A 12,358-nucleotide genomic window follows, 5' to 3' on the forward strand; every position below is an offset into this window, starting at 1 on the left:
TCTTTCTCGTATGAAATGTTTCTTCTTCCTCTTCCCTACCCTCATTCCCTGCTAACTCTCTCCACCTTCGAAGGTGTTTGAGGTCTTGGGATTGAGGCTTGGTATAGTTAAAGCTTTCTTCAAGTTTAGGTTATTCTATGATGGTGATGCATGAAGCTTTCCATCTTCATTGCTTCACCTAGGTCACAAGGAACACAAAGAATGTATTGTAACAAGTCTCTCTTTATGGGAGAAATCATAATACAAATGCCTATTGGAGGGGGGACCGGCTCCACATAAATCCGGTCCTCAACTATTGTCATGTTCTCTAAATTCTCTCTCTTGCAAAAGTATTGTCTATGCCAAGTTAACTAATTGCTATGATTATGTTGCTATCTTCAATTATGTCAACCCGCTATGCTCACAAAATCATTTCTTGAAAGTACTCTCATTAAATTCCGCTACTCTCAAATTGAATAGGAAAATTCCATTACATGCTAGTGACGCATTACAAGATACATGCATTGAATCAGCTCGTTTGGTAGAGCCTATTTTTTTTTAAAAAAAATATTGCTTTATGAATAGGAAGCCAAAAATGTCTATGAAACCTTCTAAGAGATCCAGTCAAGCATCCCTATCATCTGTCCAACTTGTTTCAACCATAGATTGTTTCTCTATGAGGTGTTGTCAATATGCCAATAGAGATAAGGTCATGGCTATGCACAATGAATTTTGGGGACAAAGTTTGCAAAATAGAACCAACTATGTGTATGATACAATGTTGACTGCTTGGCGTGAGAACAAGGCAACTGCAAAGACTTGCTATGTATTTTCTTTTAATGGAAATGAGGTCTGTAGTAGCTCTTGGTACGAAATTCATGGCATTCCAAAAACTTCATTTTATCGTTATCGTGAACAGTTTGAAAATGGGGTTCGGCGCTCAGTGCATGGTAATGATGGTGTCATAAGAAAAGGAAGAGACCATATAGAAATGGGAAGGGCATTGATTCACTCTTTTGTAGATGATAACTCAGAGAAAATGCCACATAAGAGTAGAACTATGGAAGATGGTACTAGAGAAACCTTGCTTGCAATACCAAACATGTACAAGCAAATAGACATCTTACATGATGTCAATAAAACACTCGAGAGTATGTGTCTCAAGCCAATGTCTAGCACTACATTCAATAGGGTTTGCAATACAGAGTTTGCTAATGTGACCTTGTCAAAAACAAGCGAGTTCTCAAAATGTGTTGTGTGTAGCCGGATAAAGTCTCAACTAGAGTCAACAAAGGATGATGAGCTGATTTCACGTTTGAAGGATGAACGTAAAATTCACATGATGCAACAACAAAGCTGTAGAAATGTGTACTACACCTAGCGTAAGTTCTCGCAAATGCAAAAGGATAAGTACTTATGCATTATACATGATAAAATGGACCAAAAAAAGACAGCAATACCTAGATTGCGAGTGAACTCAAAAGACTATGCGAATGCATATCAGTTGCAAGTATCATTAACATGTATGATAACACATGGGCATGGGCATGGGATGTATGGTCATTTCTCGTTGAATGGTCTATGGCCTTCAGATCCAAATGCTACAATTGGTTTCCTTGCATTATGCTTACAGAATTTGGAAAGAACAAAAAACCATGGGCTAGGAGATTTATGTCATGATGGTATGCCACGCAGAAATGTAACATTGTTCAATGCATTGAATTCAAGGACAGCTTTAGACCACCAAAACAGAATGATGAAAGAGCATGAGAGGAATGCATCAGCAGCAGTAACACCACCGTTGGCTATTGAAGGATGTAATGGAGAGATTTCTAACTTGCAATCAGCCTCATCTCAATGTGTTGTGGATACCATGTCCACTCCCGTGTTTCAAAAATTGCTTGAGAATCTTCTGCTACAGCTAGATAATTGTGCAGGAGAGAATAAGAATCGATATTTATTTGCATACTTATCCTTGCTAGTAGCAAAAGGTGTTTTCAAAACCGTGCATTTGGGATTCTTAATGGTGGGTCATACACATGAGTACATAGATGCAATGTTTAGCAGGTTCTCAGAGAGATTACAAATAGGAATGACCTACACTTTTCCACATTTGATGGAACGTTTTCAAAAATGTGAAAGTTCAGCTCCAGCACCATTTTTGATGACGCAAGTTCCTGACTTTAAATCCTTTGTTAAAGGGTACATGTGTGATGAACAAGATGCTCTTGTTGGACACTCTAAGCCACTTCAATTTCGTTTCTTTATGCAAGGTGAAATCCTAGTAATGCAGTACAAAATTCACCCCAAATCACCTGATTGGATGCTGAGGGAGTCAGGAATTGAGTTGTGGAAAAAAGATGATCAAGGGAAACCAAAATTGCCAGTAGGTTTTCCAAATGTGGTTCCTATAGCAGACTATGTGAGGGATAGTCCGCTTGTTATTCAAGGGATTAAGAAATATCTTGAATTTTGGAAAAGATGGACTCTACTAAAGGGAAAGGAGCACGATTCTACAAAATACATGGAGCCACTTATTATTTATTGGCAAAAAATAATTAGTGAGCTTGAACAACCAACCAATAAACAACTTGGTGAATACACATCATTTTGGCCAAAGACTACAGGGAGTCATAGAATGCAACAGATAGAGGAAGACACAGATGAGTTTCAAGGATATGAATAATTGAATGATCACTATGTTGGTCCTCAAAGTGCAAGGCCACAGGAATCTTTTAGGCCTCAAATTGATGTAAGGAAAGGGGATTTTGTTCTTGTGAGACCTGCAGATCCAGAATATCCGATATGGCTAGGAGTTGCAGAGTCAGATGTTGATGTAGACAGCTCATCTCCTAACTACAAGAAAGTTTTCATTCAATATTGGGCACCAAAACATTGGAAAAAAAATCCCACAATCCAAGAACAATATGAGGATTGTTGGAAAAAGAATTGGTGTTGCAATCTTGCTGACCCAAAGCGTTGGGAGTGTGTTGATTCAATTGTGTGTTCATGGACTCCAAAGGGTGGAAGACTTGCAAAAGCAATTAAAATCCCATCCAATGTTGTGGAGAAAGCACAAGCTAGCTTAATAGGAGAAATTGACTAGCATTTCATTTTCATATATTGTTTTTCTTGCTATCCGTGTCTATGTATGTTTTATAAAGTATCAATTAACACCAACATGAAAAAAAAAAGGTGTTTCTCAACACCACCATTTTCTTGAGAATCTATCTCTTTGTCTAATGTAACACAAATCCTCAAGACAAGTCCCAAAATAATTGAAATTTTCCCAAATCAAATGGGAAATAGGAATCCTTAGGCATTGAAATCAGTCCCAAAGATGTGGAATTTTCCCATTTTATCTAAAAGAGTGTTATATATATCACTCTTTATTCTCTCTCTCTCTCTCTCTCTCTCTCTCTCTCTCTCTACCACAACAGCGCTCGTCGCTTTACACCAGATGCATACTGATCGAACGAGCGACTGAGCTAGGGAGATCCAGATGCCCACGACTGCGGAGGACTACACAGCATCAACAGAGGCTGCATCAGAGGATCCAGGTCACTTTGGCTCGACATGCACAACGCCCGGTCAAACTACTGACCATGGAGGAGATTGAAGAGATCCGCCAGCGACTGATGCTAGATCTCCTATAATCTACCTATCCCAGCTACTTGTTTTAACTGCTTAGTCCACACCCAGTAGTTTAGGATTCCATAATATTTTATTTTGTCATTTGGTCATCTTGTTACGCTGACTTTGTATCAAATCCACCATATTGTAACTTTCTGGTCGCATAGGTCACTTTGGCCTTTTGAAGACGTTAATATAAAATTTCATTTCATTTCTCTCTTTAATTTCTCTTTCTTTAATTTTAATTTCCTACGCATACATTCTCTCTCTCTCTCTCTCTCTCTCTCTCTCTCTCTCTCTCTCTCTCTCCTACACACACACACACACACACACACGATGTAGATAGAGAGAGAGAGGGGTTGGGGGGGGGGGGGGGGGGGGGGGGGGGGGGGGGGGGGGGGAGAGTTTCATAATACCTGCACAACAGGTTTTTGCCAAGAGATCTGAGCGCGTCGCAGGCGAAAATGGCCGCCTGCACGCGGATTTCTATTTTTTCCCCCAATTTTTTGCATCGATATACTCGTGGTAATATCCGTCGATATACGCGTGGTAAAGTATGCCTTTCCACGTGTATTTCCACGCGCATATCGACGCATATATCGACGGGTTGCAAGTACGTCGATAACCGCGTGGAAAGGTACGGCCGTCGATATCTTGATGTTATGTTGTAGTGCTGAGGCTACTGTATATGGCCCCAAGTTGTCAACCTCCTCAAAATCATCTGGAGTATACTTTAGCACTTTCTTTGGAATTAGCTCTATCTTTACCCCATAGGTAGCATGCTGCCTCCACTGCAGAAATAGCATGACTAGTTGCCATATCCTCCACTAACTTCCGCATACCTCCTTTTCCAAAGTTAGTTCCTAACGGCATACCTGTCTCCCACAGATGGATCTTGCCATCCTTAAAAAACACAAGATCTCTTTTTAAGGCGTCACTAAAGCTATCACAATCCCTTCTGCCATGGTCCGTGCCATCACACCATATGTATCTGTGCACAAATCCTTCTTTGCTTTGGGATTTTTGTCCTACAGAATAGCAGGTTGTCCTTTTTCTTCAAGCCTTGTTAGCTTTTAACTTCATTTCTTGCATGCCCTTAACAAGCTCATCAAGCATTGAATTATCACCTTTTGGAATTACAGTAGTAGGCTTTGGTGGAATCTTTGACGTGCTAGGAGGAGAGGTAGTACCATTCACCACCATCTTGTCCCTACAACGTTGTCTCTTAGCAAGCAATGAGACTGCGTCTTCAACCTCTTTCCACTCAGCCTTTAGACCCTGTTCTGTATTCTTATCTTCAAGGAGTAGCTCTAGCTTTTCTTGGAGCTCATGACCAGCAACTTGAAGGAACAATTCGGTCTTTTCACTATCCAAAGTAGCCTGCTCTGTTCCTGACAGTTGAGCATAGCGTCGCTCAAACTCTCAACAGTTCGGTGATGGAAATTCCTTCTCTTGGCTTTGCAACCCATTCCAAGAAGGTCCTTTTGGTAACCCTTTCAGAGTCCTCCATGAAGTATTCCTCTTTTAGGGCTAATTTGAATTGCTCCCAACCTTCTCCACGCTCCTCCCTGATTCCCCTTACATGGTCTCTAATCTTAGGGACCACAACAAGCTCAAAACTACGAATCGTGTCCACCTCTGGAACTCGTTGTAGCTCCATCTCCTTTACATAACCACGAAGAAACTTTGTGACATCATTTGTCCATTTTGTTCACAATAGCTTGAAGGGCTTTGGTTGCTGACACCTCCCTTCTTTCTGCAGCCTGTTGTTGTTGCATAAACATGGCGAATGCTTGAAACATTTGCATTGTGCCTTGATCAAAACTCATGCCTTGTTCCTCTTGCTGATCCATAGCTTTAATTATTTGTAATTAAACCTTTCAAAACAAGTATTTGAACCCCCACCCTAGCTGCTTCGCGTCGGGTTCACCAGAAATGTCAGAAAGTGTGTGGTCTAGCAGGGAAGGTGCAGAACCTCTGACTGTGAGAGTTCGTGATGAGATTCATAAAACCTTTGCAAGAAAGCGTTTGTGGAGAATCACCAAACCTCTTTCTAAGGGTGACAGAGAATCTAAGAGCGTTCGTGATAGCAAAGTCACAAACCCTCTTTCCTATCGTGCTTGAAAATTGCTTGTTTTCGTAGTCGAGAGTATGATGAGAGGATCATCAAATCACATTCAATATAACTTAAAAAGACCATTGCAAAACATTAATGTTTCAACCATGAAACCTCAATGCTCATACAAGCACAATTCCCAATCAAAACCCAAACCTCTTTCATGGTATCATGTAGCCTCGCCCCCAATTACATAGTCGTAGTATCAAATAGTTGAAAGGAATTCTCAAGCTTCCACCTTCTTGGTGACCATGTTTTGATTTTGAAGAGATTTAAGAGCTTCTATATTGAAGCCCAAACACCATTTTGATAAGGGGAAACCCTAATTCACTCCCTCACAAGCTCAGTTACAAGATTGCGAAGAGGCGGGACTGCAACACACATAGATTGGGCAACCATGGAAGCTATTACACAGTAGAGAAAAATTGATGGTTTTTTCTTTGTAAAAAGCAGCCCTCTCTCTCTTCCCCACGGAATTTTCAGCTGATGTGTCAATTTTTAGGCCATTTTTCCATTTTAGTCCAAAACTAAGCCATTTTTAGCTCATTTTTTACCCAAAAAATGTCATTTTTCATGCGAAAAATCCCAAACGGAGTCAGAAAAATCCCTAGATTTGTGGGATCACTCGCATAAGCATAAAAAGCATCATTTTACATCAATATACCATTTTGGGTCACTTTCGATGCAATTTTGCAACGACGCTGTTAGCTGCTATTTTTGGCAATTTTTACCCGCATTAATCTTTATAGGCGAGATGAGTGTGCCACCATGAAACACTTGGAATATATACATTGTAAAACCAAATTAAGCATCTTATCAAGTGGAAAAGCATGCAAATGCACCGCATCCAGGGTCCCCGGATAGATATGTACATGATAATGACCGCAGTAGACGCTTCAACATATATCACAATATGTACATGATTGCTTTTATTTGCATACATCGAGAAGTATCAAGAGTGAGGTGAATGTTTTATTTCACACTATGTACGTGCCATGGCATGACAACGTGGGGTCTACGTTGGTCATGAATGGCGAATTTACTTCCCCGCCCCCTCATTTACATCGTTAGCTCCATATTCAAAGCGAGTGGCTCTACTAAAGGTTTCCTTCAAGCGGGTAAGCATGTTCGGCAGGGACCATGGGCCCATGGCATACATGTCTTGGATTGAGCTATCAGGATTAGGCATTGGGTAACCCTCCATGATGTCGTAGTGAGAGGAAGAGTCACTATACGCAATATGTTGGTCCTTGGTGGTACTACCTTGGGTTCCCGTTCAGGGCCCAGAACCTAAGGTAGGTGGGTATTGAGAACTCCCATAAGTCAAAATGCTCGCTAGTTGCTTGGATTTTAGAACACGACTAGAGCGCAGATGCATGTGCCTTTGGCACCCTACAAGCATCGGCGAATACCCTCGAAGGTTAACCGTTTGATTTTTTGGGCGTTTTGCACTCCATTTTCACTTGTTTTTTGATGTTTTATAATATCTCTTTACGATCGGTTTTTGAATTAGAGCGTGTGATAGCTCAAAACGAGCGTATCGCTCAGAGAGTTGTGGTGTGCTTTATAGCACAGCGTTTGGTCACCCGAAGCTCCGAAGGTCCTCAAATGGGTTGAATTTTACGTAGGCGTGAGGCTAAAATAAGTAATTTCAAAGGGTGACTGAGGCTTGAGCCTGAGCCTGAGTGTGGGCTTGGGCTTGGGCTTAGGAAATGTTCCCGATCTCGGTCCTACATTTTTTTTTTTAAATATATTTTTTTTTAATTTTTTTTTTTTTGATAAGGTCATCGCGGCCGTGCTGCGTGCGCGAGCACACACACACCTAACCTACCTACTTGCAACTAACAAAGCTAGTACTACACTTAAGCTTTAATTAGGACTCATGTCTCAACCTGTCTTAATGCTAGCAAACCTCTCAAAGCCATTTGAGGCCCATTATGATGCTAGTGGTGATTGCCTTGGAGAGGTACTTTTTGAAGAAGGGCATGCCATAGTATACGAGATTTTTCGATTTCATTTTGATATGATGATTCTTAACATCTATGAAAAGGAGCTTCTAGTTGTCTTCCATGCCTTGGATACCTAGAAGCATTGTTGTAGTACTGTGTTAGTGTGTAGCAGTAGCTCTGTTAGTTGAAAGTAGGTAGATTAGGTGTGTGTGTGTGTGTGTGTGTGTGTGCTCACGCACATAGCGCGACCGTGGCGACCTTATCCAAAAAAAAAAGCAAAAAATATTTATTTTTAAAAAAAGAAAAGTTAAATTCTTTAAAAAAATAATAATTTAAAGGTAGGACCAGGATCGGGAATATTCTCGAGGCCCAAGCCCAAGCCCAAGTCCAAGCCTACACTCAGGCTCAAGCCTCAGTCACCCTTTAGAATTACTTAATTTAGCCTCACGCATAAGTAAAAATGGACCTTTTGAGGACCATCGGAGCTTCGGTAACCAAACGCTGTGTTGTAAAGCACACCACAATCCCCTAAGCGATACGCTCATTTCGAGCTATCACACACTCTAACCCAAAGCGATACGCTCGTTTCGAGCTATCACACACTCTAACCCAAAAACCAATCGTAAAAAAACATTAAAAAATATCAAAAAACGAGTGAAAACAGGGTGCAAACCGCCCAAAAAATCAAGCGTTTAATCTTCGAGGGTATTCATCAACGCTTGTAGGGTGCTAAAGGCACATGCATCTGCGCTCTTGTTGTGTGCTAGAGGCCGAGCAACTAGCAAGCATTTCGACTTACGTGAGTTCTCAATACCCACCTACCTTAGGTTCCGGCCCCTCATCGCAAACCCAAGGTAGTACCACTCAGGACCCGCATATTGTATCTAGTGACTCTTCCTCTGACTACGACGTCATGGAGAATTACCCAATGCCTAATCCTGATAGCTCAAGCCAAGACATGCATGCCATGGGCCCATGGTCCGGGTCAAGCGTGCTTAGCCACTTGAAGGAAACCTTTAGTAGAGCCACTCGCTCTGAACATGGAGCTAACGATGTAAATGAAGGGGGTGGGGAAGTAAATTCACCACTCATGAACAACGTAGATCCCATGCTCGTGGAGAGTGTGCACATGAATACTCCATTCACTGCACCCCCTGACTCTTCAGAGCTATTCCCCTCCGAGGTTATATTACCTGATGGTAGAAGCCTTGCCAAAGTGCAAGAGGTTGAGCGATATATCCTTGCGGGGAGAGGGAAAAGGAAATCGAGAGCCTACGCAAGGCAGAGCAATGGAAGGAGTTAAAAGCGAAGGCCCCTATGTCAATATCCTTGCTAGGAGAGCAATTGAGTGCTCCTGAATTAGCAACCACTAAGGGTCAACCCATAGAGAGCCACATTGCATCTAGTTCAAAGGACACCCATAGCACCTCAATCCTAGATGGAGCATTCCTATATGAAAACAGGGAGTACGAACTACAAATGGAAACTCTAACTAACCTATACACAAGTCACACCTATCATGTGGGTTGGTTAGATGTCCTACAATCCACAATGAGTGCTTCTAGTATAGAGGATCAACAACGAAGAGTTTGTGAGGTCATCCATAGGGTTATTGAGCTAGAGAGACAGAACAAGGGGTCCACATGCCTTCAACGGGTCTCATGAGATTCTTGGATACAGGGAAGGCTAAACAACCAACCTTATCGCAAATGGAGACTCCCTCGATAAGTCCGATGGATCCTCCATATGCTGTTTTGCCAGGGGTCTTAGTGCAATCGGAGCCCACAAGTGATAGCTTTATCTTTCCGAGTCTATCTCATCTTTCACTTGATCACACCACAACTACCATGCATACCCCAATGATAGGCATGCCAAGAAACACACCATGGACCTCATTTGTTAGTAAAGCACCGCTACATGGTAGCTCAATGGCTGCAACAATACCTACAAGTGGGTATCAATCATATACACCTATAGGTCCTCGTACCCATGTAGTTCCTACCCCTCCCATTGTTTCAACTACCTATGCTCTACAACCACAACACCCAAGCTCTTATTTCCATGGGACCATACCAGCTAGCACTAGCATGTCACATCCGACGTCTGCTATGCCTAGGGCCACACAAATGAACTTTGGACCGCCACATGGCACAACACCATACCAAACGTGGAACCCAAGGGCTTCCTATGCGACAAGCCCAATGCCAATACCTACTCCACATGTAGTCTCTGGAGCGCCTTCACCCACGGTGCCTGCTCACTTAGGTGACTTGGCAACATTTGCTTAAGCTATTGGTCGATCTATTGCTGAGAATATGCGTAACATGTCTGATAGAGAACCTAGAGTAAGGTAGTACATATAGCCAAGCTCACACAAAAATTTAGTGGAGACGGGGATGTGAGAAAGCATATCAAAGTTTTTGAACAAATATGCGATTCTCTAGGAGAACACAATGACCTGCATAAGAGTAATGCTTTAAGCCTAACCTTAAGTGGGAAGGTTGGGGATTGGTATAGAACCCTAAGGGTGGAAGAAAAAATGATTTACCCTACTCTTAAGAGATTGTTGTTGAAAGAATACATACGAGAGGGAGTGATTTGGGGTGTAGCCTCTCAGCTCCAGAAGGCCCAACGAGAGAAAGAAGAGTCGTTGAGAGACTTTATTAGTCACTTGAAGCATTTGAATTCTCGTTGTAATCCAAATGAGCTCTTCAATAATAACCAATTTCTAGATAGATTCATTAGGGGATCACGACATGAGGATATCTACAATGGCCTAGTCATTAGAGGTATCACCACTTGGGAAGCAGTCACCACCAATGCGATCCAATTGGAGGATAACTTAATGATTCAAGGAGAAAGAGTGTCTGTTGAGCCTAAATCTACTAGCTCACAAGCATAGGGGCATGAGCCAATAACCATAAAGCCTATTGCTAAAGAGACAAATATATCTGAGATGACTTTAGCAGATCTCACCAAGGCTATCCAAGAAAGCCTTAGGGGTAATCCTGCTCCACAAAACACTCATATGTATCCAGGAAGGGAGAAACAATGGTGCTCAATTTGCTTAGGCCCACATAGTACGAGTGAATGTCCTACTTTCAGAGTGAAGTTTAACGGGACTTGTAACGCATGTGGTAGGTATGGCCATCAAGCTAAGGATTGCCTAATGCTTAAATGCATCATGTAAAATAGACACCTGTAGCTTGGACAGACTCACCTTGAGTTCCTGCATTGATTCCTACCCCACCTGTTGAGCAAAAGTTGTCATCACAGCACATGGTTCCTAGAGCCCAAAATGTTGTCCAAACCACACCATTGCCACCCCCAGTGCTAGGACCACAACCCCCTCATCCAAGAGTTACACCTATGAACCAAGTGGGTTGTGAGCCATCTAGTACTTATTTGGATTGTGACGAGGACATAGATTCTCTTGAGGAGTGCCCCAAGTACTACATGGAGGACCATTGAGGATAAATCAAACCCGTATATCAAGCTACTACTCTAGCAGCAAGAGGCCAAAATATCAATAGTTTTACTAGGAGACCACCTCTTCAGTGCTACAAATGTGGTGGACCACATCGAGTAGCTGAGTGTCCTATTAGAATGCAAAAGAATGCTACACTAATGCAAAAAATTCAAGGGGGTGCATTGTGAATGCCAATACTCACTTGTAATCGTTGTGGCATATATCATTTGATCGCACAATGTCCTAACAATCCAAATACTCCAAATATCACACCACTGAACTTAATAGATATTATCAATGGGACACCAAAAACTACAAACATAGCACCAGTAAATGCACTCACACGGTCGATGCTCCAAAAGCAAAATTACATCCTCGAAGAGAGAGATGCTGCATCCATTGGCCGAGCGAAGAAGAAGAAAACACAAAGAAAGAGATCTCTTAGTGCTTCTAGCTCAAAACCTAGTTCAAAGACTAACATAGGGACAAGAGAGGATCCTGTGTATATGAATGAATATGAGGATGACTCAGATTTGATAGAGACCACGGAGACCAAAATTGTTACTATAAAGGAAAAAGCCAGTGAGGAGAATCATGGGAGGGAATCGAGCGGAAACATTGCTAGGGAAAGCGTGAGGGAATTGCAATGGTCAGAAAAAGAGTATTCAAAGTTAATCCACCCAGTTGCAAACCCCAAGATAATCCACAAGGGATGAAAACTGAGAAATCCAAGAAAAAGATCAGAACCTATCCAAACCCAGCAGCGGAAATTGAACGAGTCCAACAATTGAGGGGTTTGGTGGAAGAGACTCAACGAGAGATCGAGCCTGAACCCAAGCATATCAAGATGTCGGACACAGTGTTTCTCACACAAGTTCAACCTCACAAGAACCATAGGCCGTTAGCCATACCCGGTATCATTCGGGAAGAGAGTGAGTTTAGAACTTAGGACATCTGAAAGTGGACATATACCTTTTCTACTGGAAAGAATGTTTGGTGAGGAAATGCCCGACCCCCTTGAGGAAGTGGAGATTCCATCTTCACCATTCTCTTGTCAGGGTCCTACGTCCCACAAGATGCCATTGAATGTTGCCAAGATGATGGATTTCATGTCCTCAGAAATCCGCACCACTATCATATCTAAGTTATACGGAGATCCAGAGTTATTCGTAGCACTTCGATCGCTTCTCAATGTGGAGAATTACAGGCTGG

This window comes from Adiantum capillus-veneris, chromosome 1 (genome assembly GCF_014529385.1).
Source record: "Adiantum capillus-veneris isolate H3 chromosome 1, ASM1452938v2, whole genome shotgun sequence".
Lineage (NCBI taxonomy): Eukaryota > Viridiplantae > Streptophyta > Polypodiopsida > Polypodiales > Pteridaceae > Adiantum > Adiantum capillus-veneris.